Here is a 14101-nt window from a genome sequence, read left to right on the forward strand (position 1 = left end):
AACGTTTAAAGAACAGCTGCCTTTATTCAAGCACAAAATCAGCTGATGTTCACATTATTATGAGAAACAATAAAAAACTTTAATTAAGATTTGAATTTAATTAAGTTGTACTCACAGAGCCAGCGTCCCACAGTGTGAAGCGGGCTTTTTTTTTGCGTTCAGAGGGCAAACCACTGAGGATATTTTCATTCTTCTTTGCTTCTGTGTCGAGGGAATGACCTGAAACACTCAACATTTTGATTAGAAGCATCTTTAAAACATGTTCAAAACAAAAAGAACTGGATTTTCACAAAACAGGCCTAAAACTCAGTGAAACAGCAGAAACGTTTCCAGGTGTGCAGGTTTAGATTCAGAGCTGGAGGCGATGTAATAATACTCACACCAGTTGATATTTCTAATGATCACAAATGATGGCAAATTCCTTTGAAGTTAAAAGGCATGGTCCTGGGATACACTCACTCATTTGTTTTTCCACTTGATTTCAAACTGTTTCACTGAGTTTGCTCATTTTAATTTTATTTTGAAATGCTTACATTTTTATTATTAATATGTGGAGGGTGTTTATAAGACGGAAAAAACCCCAAATATTTTATCAACAGCTGACTCACAGTCACTCATGTGAACATCCTAAGCTTATTAAACATGCATAAACTGTCTCCTCGGCCATTTCCCCCTTTGTTTTCATTTATATGTGACTTTTTAAATGGTTCAGTTCATTCTTGTTGTGGTTTCCACACCTAATTTTAGTTCACTGTAACAACATCAAGCTTCAGTCACCTTTATCCCTGCAGAAATCCAAGCGCCTGCACCTCCTCTGATTTAGCAAGCAATCCCGTTGGCATGAACCTTTGCACCGACTAAACCTGAAGCTGTAAAACAAAATTTGCACGCCTCATGTACCGCGGCGAGCAGCGCAGAATACAGTAAACTAAACAGACTGCCATCATAACGAGTAAGAACTGAGGCTGTTGTGACTGACAGCACCTGCTGATGGCTGATCGTACTGCACGGCATCTATTCAGCACTATTTTCACTGGGCAATACTGCAAGTTTAGTACAAGCACAGCATTGTTAATACCAATACGTTTAACTTATAAAGGCAGCTTATGTAGAGAAGAGCAATGTGCAATGATTTATGAGATGAATCATCATCAATTTGCAAAATCTGGATAAATTTTACTGACCAAGAAATCACTGTGATTTTTACTTTCCACAATAATTAGTTAATAATACAAATTTAAGACACATTTCAGCTTTTCATGTATTTTAAAACTGGAAAATGTTTAAGAAATTTTTCTAGTGTATGTCTGAGTTATAGTTTTTCATTTTCAGAACAAATATTTAGTAAAAGCTCAGAGGGTTCATTCTGAACTTGGATGATGGAAAAAGTACTGATCCTAGTATTCCAGTATCCATCCGATACCATCACTGGTATCAATACTATCATTATCTGGATCAGCCGCAGGCCTCTAACATTGACATCTTTCTCTCAGAGCAGGTAAGAGCACTTACAAATTATAATGGTCTTGAGATCTACTTTTCCCCATTTTTGTAATGTTTAGTTTACCGTGTATTTGTATTATATATACACACATATATTCAGTTATTACAGTTTTGGATTTTCTTTACCTTCTATTTTTATTTTACTTTAACTTTACTTTCCAGAGTACGTTTGTTCATCTTAGAGCATTCACCAGAGACAAGATTTCAGATTATCAGTGTCGATGCTACAATATAAACACCGAACTTTTGAAAGCAGTCGACTCACAGTCCTGTAGGCTTCCAAAGCCTCGTCAGGCAGGTTGTGCTAACAATTTTTACCAAATTCTAAAACTTTTTTTAAAATTTTAGTTTTCAAAGTTCACAAAATTGTTTCTTTTTCAAAAGCCAATTTTTTTTTATACCTATTTTAGTTTTTAGTGAACTATAATAATCTTGCCTGCATTACATTGTCCTTCTGTGTCACTCAGAGACTCTCAGGCCTGCTGAAGCATTGTTCTTTAGTGCACCTGGACCATTTCCATTTTCTTGGCTGTTCCCATTTACTCTGTTATTTTATTTATTTATTTATTTTACATCTATGAGTTTCACTCCTGCACATATATTTGACTTTGAAAAATCAAGGTTTCAATTAAAGGCAACTACAGCACCGTCTCACTGAGATTAAACTTTACTCACATGTTAATGCACGCAAAGGGGCAGAGCTTAATTTTAAGTACCTTTTGAAATGAAATTAAATCTTTTGCTAGGTTACAGCAGTTTATGGGATGTAAAACCACAATTTGGTGAGACAACAGGAAAGAAACGTTCACCGACTGTCACTGACAGAAACTGTGACAATGTTAGCTCAACACTAATCTCTGGCTTTTATGCTTTTAACAAAATCAGAATTATTGTAATTTTACTGCATGTTAACTGATTTATTTTGCTATTTTTTTTTCTCACCCCTCCACTTACCAGCTTTTACTTAAGCAACAGTGTGCCTGTGGTGCTCTTTGACATTACAATACGTACCCGCTCGTGTCGTTGTGGCCATCAGTATACGTTACCTGAGGGGTGGGAGCAGCCAGGAGGCGTAAAGCTGTGCACCGTGCAGATACTTGGAGCTGAAGGGTAGCCGTCCCTTTTGTTTGAAGAACAACCAGGAAACTACGATGGGAGTCTTCCTCTCGTCTCTGTGCTTTCATATGCAGTTTGCCACACAATCTTTTTAAAAGTGCATAAATCATCAGATCAACAAACCAACTAAAAGATTAGGATTCCCTGCTCAGGCCTCAACCGGGGCGATCTCTCGTCTCCACTGCGCTTCCTTTCCGATATTTGGCAGACGCCGTCTCACCGCCTCGACCTCCTCTCCGACAGGCTGAGGCAGCAGGTCTGGCCCTAGCACGGAGATCTTCTTCTTTAAAACTCCGATGCAAGAACAATAAGCAACTACACAAACACTGCTCCTGCTGCAGACGCTGAACAAACACACTGTGCACCAGTGCGCTGCTGGAACCAGATGAGGGGAGGAAGAAAAAGCTCCCGCTGAGACGAGCCCTGTTGAGAAACAGCTCTCAGATGAGCAGGTTCTGTGTCACACCTCCGCACGCACAAAGGCGACCGAGGAATAAGCCACAGGTCTGAGGAGGCACAGGGACTCTACATTTTCCTTTCCCAAACAGGCTGCACAAAGTATTCTAGCACCGCCAAATTTCAATCTCAATGAAGGTCATATGGAAAAGCTCTTCACAAGAGAGGTCACCGAACACATGTCGAGCATCACGAAAACACAGAACTGAGAGGCTTTCCCTCAATTCTCACACTTCCTCTCACGTCTGCCGGGAAGCCTCCTGCTGTCAAAGTGAAAGCCTTTTTTCCCCTTTTCTCTCTCTCTTTTTTTTTTTTTTAAAGACTTTCACAGAAAATTCCAAGAACAGAAAAAGGTCACAAAAGTTGTCTTCCGAGGCACTCGTGTTTCCCACGAAAGAGTAAATTTATTAAGACAAGATGTATGAAGTGCACGTTGCACTTTGCGTGTTTTTGCTGACAGGTATACTTCTTAGGCCCATGAGCATTGATGATCTCCATTTCTCTCTCTCTTCAGATATCCTGAGTATACAGCACAAATCACTCTTTATCCATTTGAAACACAGTACTCAAATCAAAGCATGAAAAACAATCATTATGAGTCCCTTTTTGAAGGCGGCAAGTATGGCCAGTTGAACATGGCCTCCGTTCCTCGTGTGTGTGGAAACGTACGCCAAAGTCCTCTGATCGAACTGCAACATTTTCTTTTTTGGAAACTCACAATCAGGCAAAGAAGAAGAAAAAAAAAAAAAAAGACCTGTGCATGGTATACAGCTCTTCAGTTGGAGGTTACATCATTCTTTTTTTTTTAAAAACAAAACAAAAACAATATGCTTTCTTAGGGTAGTAATTGTAATCAGTGAGTTAAAACATGACAAACTGAGTGAGGCATCTGATCAAACAATAAATGCTCAACCAAACTGTGGATAATTAAAAAAGAACAAAAAAAAACAAACAAACCACACAACGGAGAAGGGAAGGACACAAAAAGCAACCCCATACTTCAAAATAAGAGCCCGACAACACAGACTAGCCTTGTAAAATTTGCATTGAGACTGCGGGGGAGTTGATTTAGCTCGTTACTAAAATATTAAAAGATAACGATAAGCAAAAAATTTCAAACACACACACGAAAAAAATCTAGTCCTCGGGTTTTGGACTTTTGGTCAATCAGGGAGCATTTTTCACAATTTCAGATGGATAATAATAATAATTTAAAGATCAATCAGTAGTTGGATCCTGATACGCCTTTGAGAAATGAAAGCTCGCAGAGCTTGCTGCTTGTGTCCATCCCCTCACAAACGGCTGCTGCTGGTACAAGTGCTTGGTGAAAATTGTGAAAGCACCGATGACAAACCTCCACTTAGTCATAAAGTAACATGACTCATGAAACATGGCACACACACACACACACACACACACACACACACGCGCAACTACACATACACACACAAAAGCACTGGTAATGTAAATTATACTTGAAACTCCTGATGCTCTCGTGTACCTTAACTTTACACATGAATATCCAGAAGGAGTGATGGAGTGATTTGGTCTGTTTAACTGCTCTTTCTGCTATAATTTGACATCTTAAAGATCATTTACTGAAAGTTGGAATTTGGAAGTCTTCAAAATTTTTTTTACTTGGTCACAAAAAAAAGAAAACCAAATACATACGAACATCTGGTGTAGGTCAATTACTGGCCAACGGATAATGCTTTAAAGCAAATGGACTTCCTTAATCAGGAGAAGAAAAGAAAAAAAAGAAAACAGTGTACATGAGTTTGATTTCAAATACCAAAAATGAGGCTAAATGCTCTCTTCTGGATCTTCAGCTCATTGTTGTAGGCAGGAGTTGTGTGAAAAGCACATAAAGGACCTGTTCTTTTTAAACAATAAGGCAACACACACAGTACTGATTCACAGACCTGTAGTTCACTCTGGACTCACCTTAGGATAGTACCCTTCAGGTAATGTGCATTTAATCTAAATATCTAAATAGTAAAGGCAAACTTTCACCTGATTTAACAATCAAATTCATCAACTTATAAAAATGTACTTAATTCAGTTTGACTTTAATTTTATAAACTTTCACCAGGATGAAATAGAAGCAGGTTAGAGAGCTTAAAATCTGCATCCTGCTGTTTGTCTCCTGCACTGCTTTAATACCACTTCTTCTCCCTGTGTTTACATCTCACAGTTTAACAGTTTTGAGTGTGACATGAAACATGTTGTTGTTGTTGGTTTTTTTTTTTTTTTTTTTCATGATGCTCCTCTGATAATAACCATTACCAAGTAGTCATCCTCTGATTTGGCAAAGGTTTTGGCAGAGGCATCCAAGAACTGCTGGGAAAACTCACATGGGGGAAAAGCGTGTAGTACTCCTCCGTGGTCCTTGTCACGGCCGCCCCCAGCGGGGAGGCTGATGATACCTGCCGCCTCCTTCTGCTTCAGGTAGGACACCAGGTTCTTCAGGGGTCTCTCGGTGGAGTTGACGGCGTCCTGGGCACCGCTGTCGTCGGATGTCCAAGGCAAAGCGAGGAGGATGGCGTGTCCGCTGGACCCGGCGGCCTTGATGCGACGGGAGACCTCGTCCAACTTCGGCTGGTCCAGGCGCAGGCGCTGGCTGATCTTCAGTTGGGAAACTTGGCCCCCTTTAGAGCCGTCCACCAGCAGACTGGCAGCCACCTTCATGTCCCCTTCCAGCAGGTGCAGTGAGGTGGGGAAGCTGCTATTCTTCAGCAGGAGGACGCCCTGCCAGACCTGACTCTGCTTCTGTTTTTCAGCATCTGGGTCAGGCTGCTGACCGGGTTTGGAGGAGTTTGTAGAGGAGGAAAGATGTTCTGAGCGGTCCTCCTTCTTCGCTGGGCTCTTGGAGGAGTCACTGACTTTGTGTTTGCGCCCCTTCTCGGAGCCGGAGCGTGGCTCTGATGGGCTGCGTGTTCTCCTTTTTTTGTCCACAAACCCAGTGTCCAGGCTGTTCTTCCTGTCTTTGACTGGGGAGGTTCTGCCAGAGCGAGGCAAGCGTTCGGGGTCACTGTAGCGCCCCCCATCTCGGCTGCTCCCTCCCGGGCTGCGGTCCAGAGAGCTGCCATGACGCCGCAGACCAAAGTTACTGCCGTCAGGGGAGTGCTCCAGCCACCAACCGTCATCTAAAGGTCTCTTTGTGCGGGCCAAATCTCTGCTTTGCAACTCCCGCTCCCGTTCTAGTGACCAGCTCTCATGGGAGCGCCTGTCCAGACGGTCTGCCGGGTCAAAACCTCGCATCCTCTCGTGTGCACCGAGGCCAGACCATTCAGCAGGGTAGAGATCCCGGTCTCTGAAGCGAGCAGGAAGTGGAGGGGACCGCTCTCTCGCTCTCACTGGATCAGAAAGGCGGTGTGAATATGGCTCGGTGGCTAATTCATAGTGTGGCAGGGGGAGAGGAAGCTGCGTATACTGCTGCTGCTGGTAGCGAGTCTCTGCTTCTGCAAAGTCCACTCTGAGTCTCCTGTCGGGGCCACCGAGAGGGAAGCCACGCATGTGAGTATACCCAGCCTGAGCAGCATCCAGGCTCTCATACTGGATATAAGCCCACGCATCACCTTTCCTGTAGTCTATAGTCCTGATGGTCCCGAAGCGGTCAAACTCTTTGGCAAGTGCAGCAAGTGGAACCCAAGGCCCGAGCCCCCCCACCCACAGCCTGGTCGAGGGCGTAGGTTTCCCATATCCTATTTTAATCGGGCTGTGGCCCAGGATTTTCCCAGCCATGGCCACTTTGGCCCGATGAGCCATGTCAAGGTTCTCAAACTTGATGAATCCATAGGTGTTGCTCTGGCCTCTCACTGTGCGCTTAATGTCCACCTCTGTAATCACTCCAAACCTGTCAAACGCCCTTCTCAGGTCACTCTCCGTCACAGTCACGTCCAAATTGCCCAAAAACAAAGTCCTGTTTGCCCTCTGGTCGTCCTCGGGGCTCAACATGTCCTCATCGCGGAAACACTCGGGAATGTAAGGCGGTCTGTTTCTGCCTTCATACACGGGAAAATCTCTGTCTCTGTCCACATCTCTGAGGTGAGGAGGCGGCAGAGGGGGAGGGGGCAGACGGCCCAGAGCCAGCTGCTGTAGCCGGTAGTCTCTGAACCCCATGCCTGAGGGAGACAGAGCTTTCTGAGCGTGTAGGGGTCTGTGTCCCGCGGGGAAGCCGTCTTTAGCAACGGGGGAGCGGCTCCTCCGTCTGCTCATGTAGACTGTCTCTATTTTCAGCGGCCGATCGTACAGCACCAGCTTCCCGCGGGCGTGTTTGGCAGCTCGGGCGTCATCGGGTCGCCTGAAGTTCACAAACGCGACCCTCTCGTCGTTTTCTCGGGTCATTTTAACGCTCACGTCCCCAAACTTCCTGAACTCGTGGAACAGGCCGTCCTCTATTTCCTCGTCGTTGAGCTGGGAGCCCAGCTCGCTGATTTTCAAAGTCTTGTACTCACTTCCTGGGTTTGACGGAGGCCTTAGGTCGCTGCGTGAACCCGGCCTGGAGGATTCCGCGGCGAGGTCAGCGCCACCGTGCGGCTTGTTCCCGGAAACAACTCCGTAGTCGTAGCCGCTGCTAGTCCGACTGGATGTGCTGTGTCCGTCCGAATCCCTCAGGTCTCTTTTGTCGTTGTGTAAGCTCCTCCTGGATGAAGAGCCGCTGTAAGCAGAGCCGTTACCCGTGTTGCCGCTAACCGCCGACAGGGCTCCGCTCTTCTTGCTGCTCAGGTGGCTTCCTCCTCGGTCTCTGCTATCATCCAGCGCCCGGGAGCGCTTCTTCATCGGCGATCGCTCTTTCCCCTTCATTTCTAAAAGCCTGATCCGCTTTAATGAACTCTACTACTGAAATCGAGCTGAACTTAAAGCGCTTCCCACTGCACTCTCAGGCGAGCAACGTAAGCGCCATGTTGGATTACTTGCACTACTGTACAGGAAGTCCCGCCTACCTTCCTGTAAAACAAGCCGATTGGCGCCGTGGCTTGTCAATCCATAAAAAAGGAAACCAGCTCACCTATTATAAAAGAGGGTGCGGCTGTGTTGCTGAGGTCAAAGTACAGTCCTGCAGGCAGAAGCTTATTTTAAAACAGGTTGTGGCATTATGGTTGAAGCACTGCATAAACAGAAGAGGCCCAAAGCAAGAGAACACTTGGCTTTGAGATTACTATAACTTTTATTTTCTTATTGAAATATAAAATAAAAATCTAATATATTTTTTTTATATTTTGAAGATTTAGTTTAAAAGTGGCGTAATGCCTGCACAGGAAGGCTGCAGGTGCCCTTGAAGTAAGTACACTGATTTTGTGATAATACCAGACAGGAAAACAGTGGCGGGGGGCTGACTGCCATAATAGGATCAAACAAGTTATTTGCATCCTGCGGTGCTGTGTCTGAAATAGCCCGGTAGGTGCAGCTGGCCATTGCCCCTATTCGAAGAACAGAGTTGTAGAAATGTGATGAGCTGAGGAGACAGTTTTTAGATTGAAGTGCACGCTTTAACTGAGAGGTAACTTGCAGGATGATCTGTAAGATTTGAATAGTCTGATTTTCTAAACCGTAATCACACTTTCATTTCTGGCCTTTAGGTATGATGAGAACCAATCAAGAACCTGATCTGTTAAACCGAGTGAATCAGATATTTTCAGTATCCTCTTTCCTTCAGACTGCTCGTGTTAAATGTCACAGTGACGATTTCTTAGACTGCTCAGTCTGCTAGTTATTGTAAGCACAATTTATTCGCCATTAGAAGTGCAAACTGTGCTTTAAGAAGTGAACAGCTGTTAAAATCCGTTTATGTCCGTCTGTCTGTGACTTGCTGGCCCGCTGCATGCTGAACACAGAAACACCACCAGAGGGCAGAGAAGCTTCTTTTAACATCTTCAGTGAAACAGGAAATCAAAGAACAGACTGTCTCTATAGCAGAAACCTTTGGGTATCAGTGGTAGAAACAGCTCAGCTGGAAACATTTTCATGTCTAGTTACTCTTCTATACTACTCCAAGCAAAATATAAAACCATTATATCCTCCTGAAACCCAGCCTGTTCATTTATGTCCTCTGTAATGGATTTTTAGGTCCATTTGAGCTAACGCACCAAGTCCAGGAAATCCAGGTCTTTCCAGTGATTTCTCATGCATTTCGGTGGCTTCTTTTAGCTCCAACGAGAAAGGGAAATCACAAAAAAATTAACTGAAAGATACTTTTTTCCTTCAGTTCTCAGGATGATATTACATTTCTATTCTTAATTTAATTGTTACTGTAGTAGCTCTATATTACTCTCTTCCTGGGAAGATGTTTTCCACTTGTGATTAATCTTTCTTACTGTCGAATGATGTTCACACTTGCTGATTATCAATTCATCAAATGCATTTAGCAGCACCTAGCTGCTACTTACACTCTTCATTCATGTGGATGCAGTCAGGATGTGCTCAGTTTCACTGGACTGCAGAGAGTCCTGTGAAACGTTTTGGTCACATGATTGTAGCTCCTACTAAAATGAGATCACCATCTTCCACATTATTCCTATTATGTGGGATTCATTGTTAACATTGATAACACAGAGAGATAAAACCCTGAGGCACGTATGTAGGGCACTCCCACATGTAGGATTACAGGCATAATGACAGCAGGGCGGGAAATGGTTGTGCAGTTATTATGAACAGAAAAGCTTCCAGTTTCAAAGCATCTCCATCCACTTTCTTCATGCTCATTCAAATATAAATCCATGCCTAGCTACAGTTACATCAATATCATTAACTGTTTGCTCTGTCCAGCCCATCTCCAAATAAACAAAATCATGTCTTTTTGCCACATTTAAACCTGTATATTTGGGTTTTTTTCACAGTGAGTTTGACCTGATTATTTGCAGCACCAACTGTGTTGCACCAACAATACTTTTTTTTTTTTTTGTTAAGAGTGCTTTGCTGCAGGGGTATTTTAAAAGGATTATGTTGTCCAAAAAAATGGGGACAGGAGCTTTGTCCTCAACCCTGTGAGCTGGACAGGCCCCTGTTTGAGAGGCCATCTGGTGAGGTTCTTCCACGGAGAGTCACATGTCCCCTCACAGGTCCAGCAAGGCAATCTGCTGTCCAGTATTAAAATTGGTTTAGGAGTGTCTACAAAAACAGCATGAGTGGAGAAGTGTGGTGCCTCTAATCATTGAAGTAGAGCAAATAAATGACGTATAAACAGTGGCAATGGGTTAAAAGAGATTTTGTTGTAGCATGAACATGTTCATACCACAAAATAAGCAGCTGGAAACAGCAGTGTTGTCAGTAAGCGTTATATAAAGTGTTTGCCAAATTAAATCGTTTTAGGTCAAATTTCCCAAAGCTGCCGCTACAAATTCACAGAAATGTTAAACCTCGACCACAGTGAAACAGATACGAGGTTCATCTGTTAATAACCCCTGAAAACAGAACTGCGTACCAAGGTTTTTGTTAATGAGCTGTCAAAGGGTAAATCTGGATTAGCGGAGGGGAAAAAACAGCTTTTAATGAGTTTCTATTTTTGTGTGTTGCTTTTAGGTGAACATCGCGACCTGATCCACTGCTCCACAGCTTTCATCTGAAACAGATGCTTGGTAACAGATCTGCCTGTGCTTTTTCGGCATCCGCCAACCAAAGGACAGCCGGCCTTTCACCTGTGTAACCTGAGCCAGCATGGATGGAGTCATGATGAATTTCCAATCTTCAATAGAAACTCAATCCCACTGATGTCACTGAAATCACAGTCCTCGAATGAGACCTATCATTATGTCTGATTAATATTAATTAGTGAAAATCTTCTCACACAGCAGATTTTGAGTAAAATATGTGTAAATAATTCTTTGGAAAAAATATCTTGGAGTGAGCGCTGCACTAAGTCTGTCAGAGCTAAGCATGACCCACTTTCTCCTGTGTCCTGTGAACACCTGCACGACACCAGCATATCCCCACGCACTCATGCACAAGCAGCAGTTAATGCTGCCTCAACAGAAAATAATTTAAGAGCTAATAGTACGAGTCATGTGCATTTGCTGTGTTAAAGATACACCTGAATTATGACTTGCATGAAAACAACCTTTGTTTGATTGTGTTAATAGACGACTTGTGTCTTGTTTTTTGCCCGAAAATAATCCAGCAGAATTAGTGAAATGTCAAACATGTGGACAATCAGTTACTTTGACAAGCCTTTTCACACCTTTTAAATGTGTCCATACTCACTCGCCTACAGTAGAAATGTCAGTGATCGTGTAAGCATGTTTATTCAAGCGCTTGTACTGAGAATAATGGGCTGTGTAAACGAGACCACAGAGCCCAGTGCAGGGTGAAGCTTTTTTTAGCAGTTCAGAGTGACCCAGACAGCGCAAACCACGAACGAAGAAACAGCAGGGAGGGAGGGGGGAGAAAGAAAGGGATGGGACAGGGGGAATATAAATGAGACTAGAGTAAGGGAAAAGTACTGGGCGGATGTGGTGTTGCAGATGCATAATGCCTGAGCACATGTGAGTGGGTGTTGGGGAGCAGCAATGAATGCTGCGAAACAGCAGGGAGACGACGTGGAGTTGGAGACGACTGAAGGTGAACAGCAGAGATGTGTTGCGAAAGGGTGCTGACGTCAGGCACCAACGGTCGAGAGAAACAACAACAAAAAACCCAAAACAAACAGGAGATATGTTGTTTGAGGAAAAGGTTTTAAAGAGAGGCTCTTTAAGGCGAAAGGAAGGACAGTGAGAACAATCGCTGATCATAAAAAGGTCCAGTGGTTAAGACAAAGAGGAATATAAGACTGGAAATAAACTGTGTTTGTAACACCTACACCACAGTGAAATGTTTAGATTTTTTCAGCTAATTGCTTCTTTGGAATCACCTTGCTGGTGCACAAATACTATTTAATGCCTGTCAAACAGTGTTATCTTTAGAATTTGTTAGGTAAAGAAATGAAACGAATGATGTGTTTCTGTGACAGGTGGGGTAGCAAAGTGCCCCTCCTGTACTGACACATAACACTGGTTTATTCCTTGAGTTAGGGGGCCAACATTAGGGGGCCAACATGTGGGCCAAACTAAATTTAGACACAGGTTTAGAGAATAAACACAATCAGACAAGGAAGGAAGTAAACCTAAACACAAGATAGAAACATGCATGAACTTCAGCACTAGAACACAACCAAGACTAAAAGGCTGAGCAAACTGAGACAATAAACACAGCTAAGAAATACAAAATCAGAAAGCAACCAGAGCACCTGGACATGAACTGGAATCTTGAACTCCAGGCTGATCAAAAGTCCTGTGGTGCATATAAAGCAAGAACAATGCTGAATCTACATGGGACTGTTGGTTCATTTGCTAACAAGAGAGGGTGGCAGCAGCACTGTGACAATAGTCCCACAGGTCTGAAAGGCTGCTGATGCAGGCTTAATAACCCTCAACCCCTAAAGACCAATCGTAATGCTGAGTGGAACCCTGCTGTCCAGTTAGCAGATGGCCTGCAGCAGAAACTGAGGCTGCGTAGCTTTGGTCAAGGGCAGCTGAGCATCAAACATTTATTTTACAGTTAATGCCCTATGCCTTGTAAGTCATCACAGGGTTCCTATTATCTTCCACAAGACCAGGTGAGGTAAATGTTCTAGAAGCTAAAGCGGGTACAGCCACTTTGGTGATTAACAGTTTTGATTTAACACAGATTATAGGTTCATTCCTCTCCTTCTTACGGGATGCCACTGGAACTTCAGTTTGCAAACCGGAGAAAGCAAAGTATGGGGGTGAGGGGATGCAGGAAAGAGATGGCAGAGATGAGGCTTGTCTGTCATATGATCCTGGGGTTGCTGTGGCAACTGCTCCCAGTAGTCAGATGAAGGTGTGTCAAGAGCATCGTCAAGTGAGGAAAAAAAGGAGAAATGTGTGAGAGCGAGCTTGTCTTGTGTACTTTGATTCCGCCTTAACCAAGTCTGCCGCACAAGAATAAACCTGCTTCTCTTACACTGCAAAGGTCATGTTCGACTTTTTGTGTGTGTCAATTAAAACTGTTAAACAGGATTCTGGCCTCCGACAGAGTTTAAAAGCAGGTAATTACACTCATTTGCTATATTCAATCAAAATAGAATAATAATAATCGAATAATGTCTTATTATTAATGATTATAATCATTAATAATAATCCTTCCATTTAAAAAGAATCTGATAATGATGCAGACATGTCAAAGTTAAAGCACAGGAAGCGGACATGTGGGAGCAAAATAAATCCATAAACTCAGCATGAAAAATGGCCTCTCAATACTATCTTCTCCCCCTATCTCGGTGGTAATAAAGAATATTCTGCTGGATGGTGCATGATTTATGGTCCCCTGGGTGACTCGGTCTGCTGCAGTCGTGTCGCACGTCCACGTCTCAATAGAGAAATGACCACCCACCTCATGACTTACAGTTTCATCACAGAGATAAAGCTATTAGTCTGAGATTACTGCAGTGGAGTCCATGTTGGGAAATATTAAAAATAATCTCTGTGTGAATAGTTACTGGGTATTTTTAGTTCCTAAACTGGGTTTTACTGACTTTTACAATCATTTCTGGACAAGAAGGCAACAATAACACCTCATCGCCTCAGCCTGAGGTACATGTCTAACAGGAACAAACGCATCAGCCCAGAGTCATGCAGAGGCTCCAGTCTGGTTTCCAGCTGATGCTGAGTCATTTCAATTATTGATTACTGTTGATTTATTAATGCTTATTTATTGCTGAGTAATTTAAAACTTCTCATGTTTCCCTTTCCTGTGTCTTTGAAAACAGTAAGATTATCTGCTTATATGCTTTTTTCTGCTCATATACTGGCTCCCAAAAATCCTTTTATCAAGCAATTTCATTTGTGCAGAGCTAAAAAAAATTCATGGTTAATAGGTAACTATGAGCAGTCTGAGGGGTGGCTGTTCTCCCAAGGAAAATGTCAGAATAAGCCTGTGACCAGCAAATGTTTATGCATGAGACGAAGCGTTAAGAAAGCAAAGGAGGTGATGAGGTGAGTCTGGTAGAGAGCCAGGTCAGTGTGGATGAAGG

The 14101-nt window shown here is 43.2% G+C and overlaps 1 pseudogene; it reads right to left on the reverse strand.

The window, feature by feature from the left end:
* LOC146574404 (RNA-binding protein 15 pseudogene) lies at nt 1–8019 on the reverse strand (annotated as a pseudogene).
* Between the last annotated feature and the right edge of the window lie 6082 nt (nt 8020–14101).

This window comes from Mchenga conophoros, linkage group LG5 (assembly GCF_057382185.1).
Source record: "Mchenga conophoros isolate Kocher_MC1m ecotype Shallow Benthic linkage group LG5, M_conophoros_male_GT1.1, whole genome shotgun sequence".
Classification (NCBI taxonomy): domain Eukaryota; kingdom Metazoa; phylum Chordata; class Actinopteri; order Cichliformes; family Cichlidae; genus Mchenga; species Mchenga conophoros.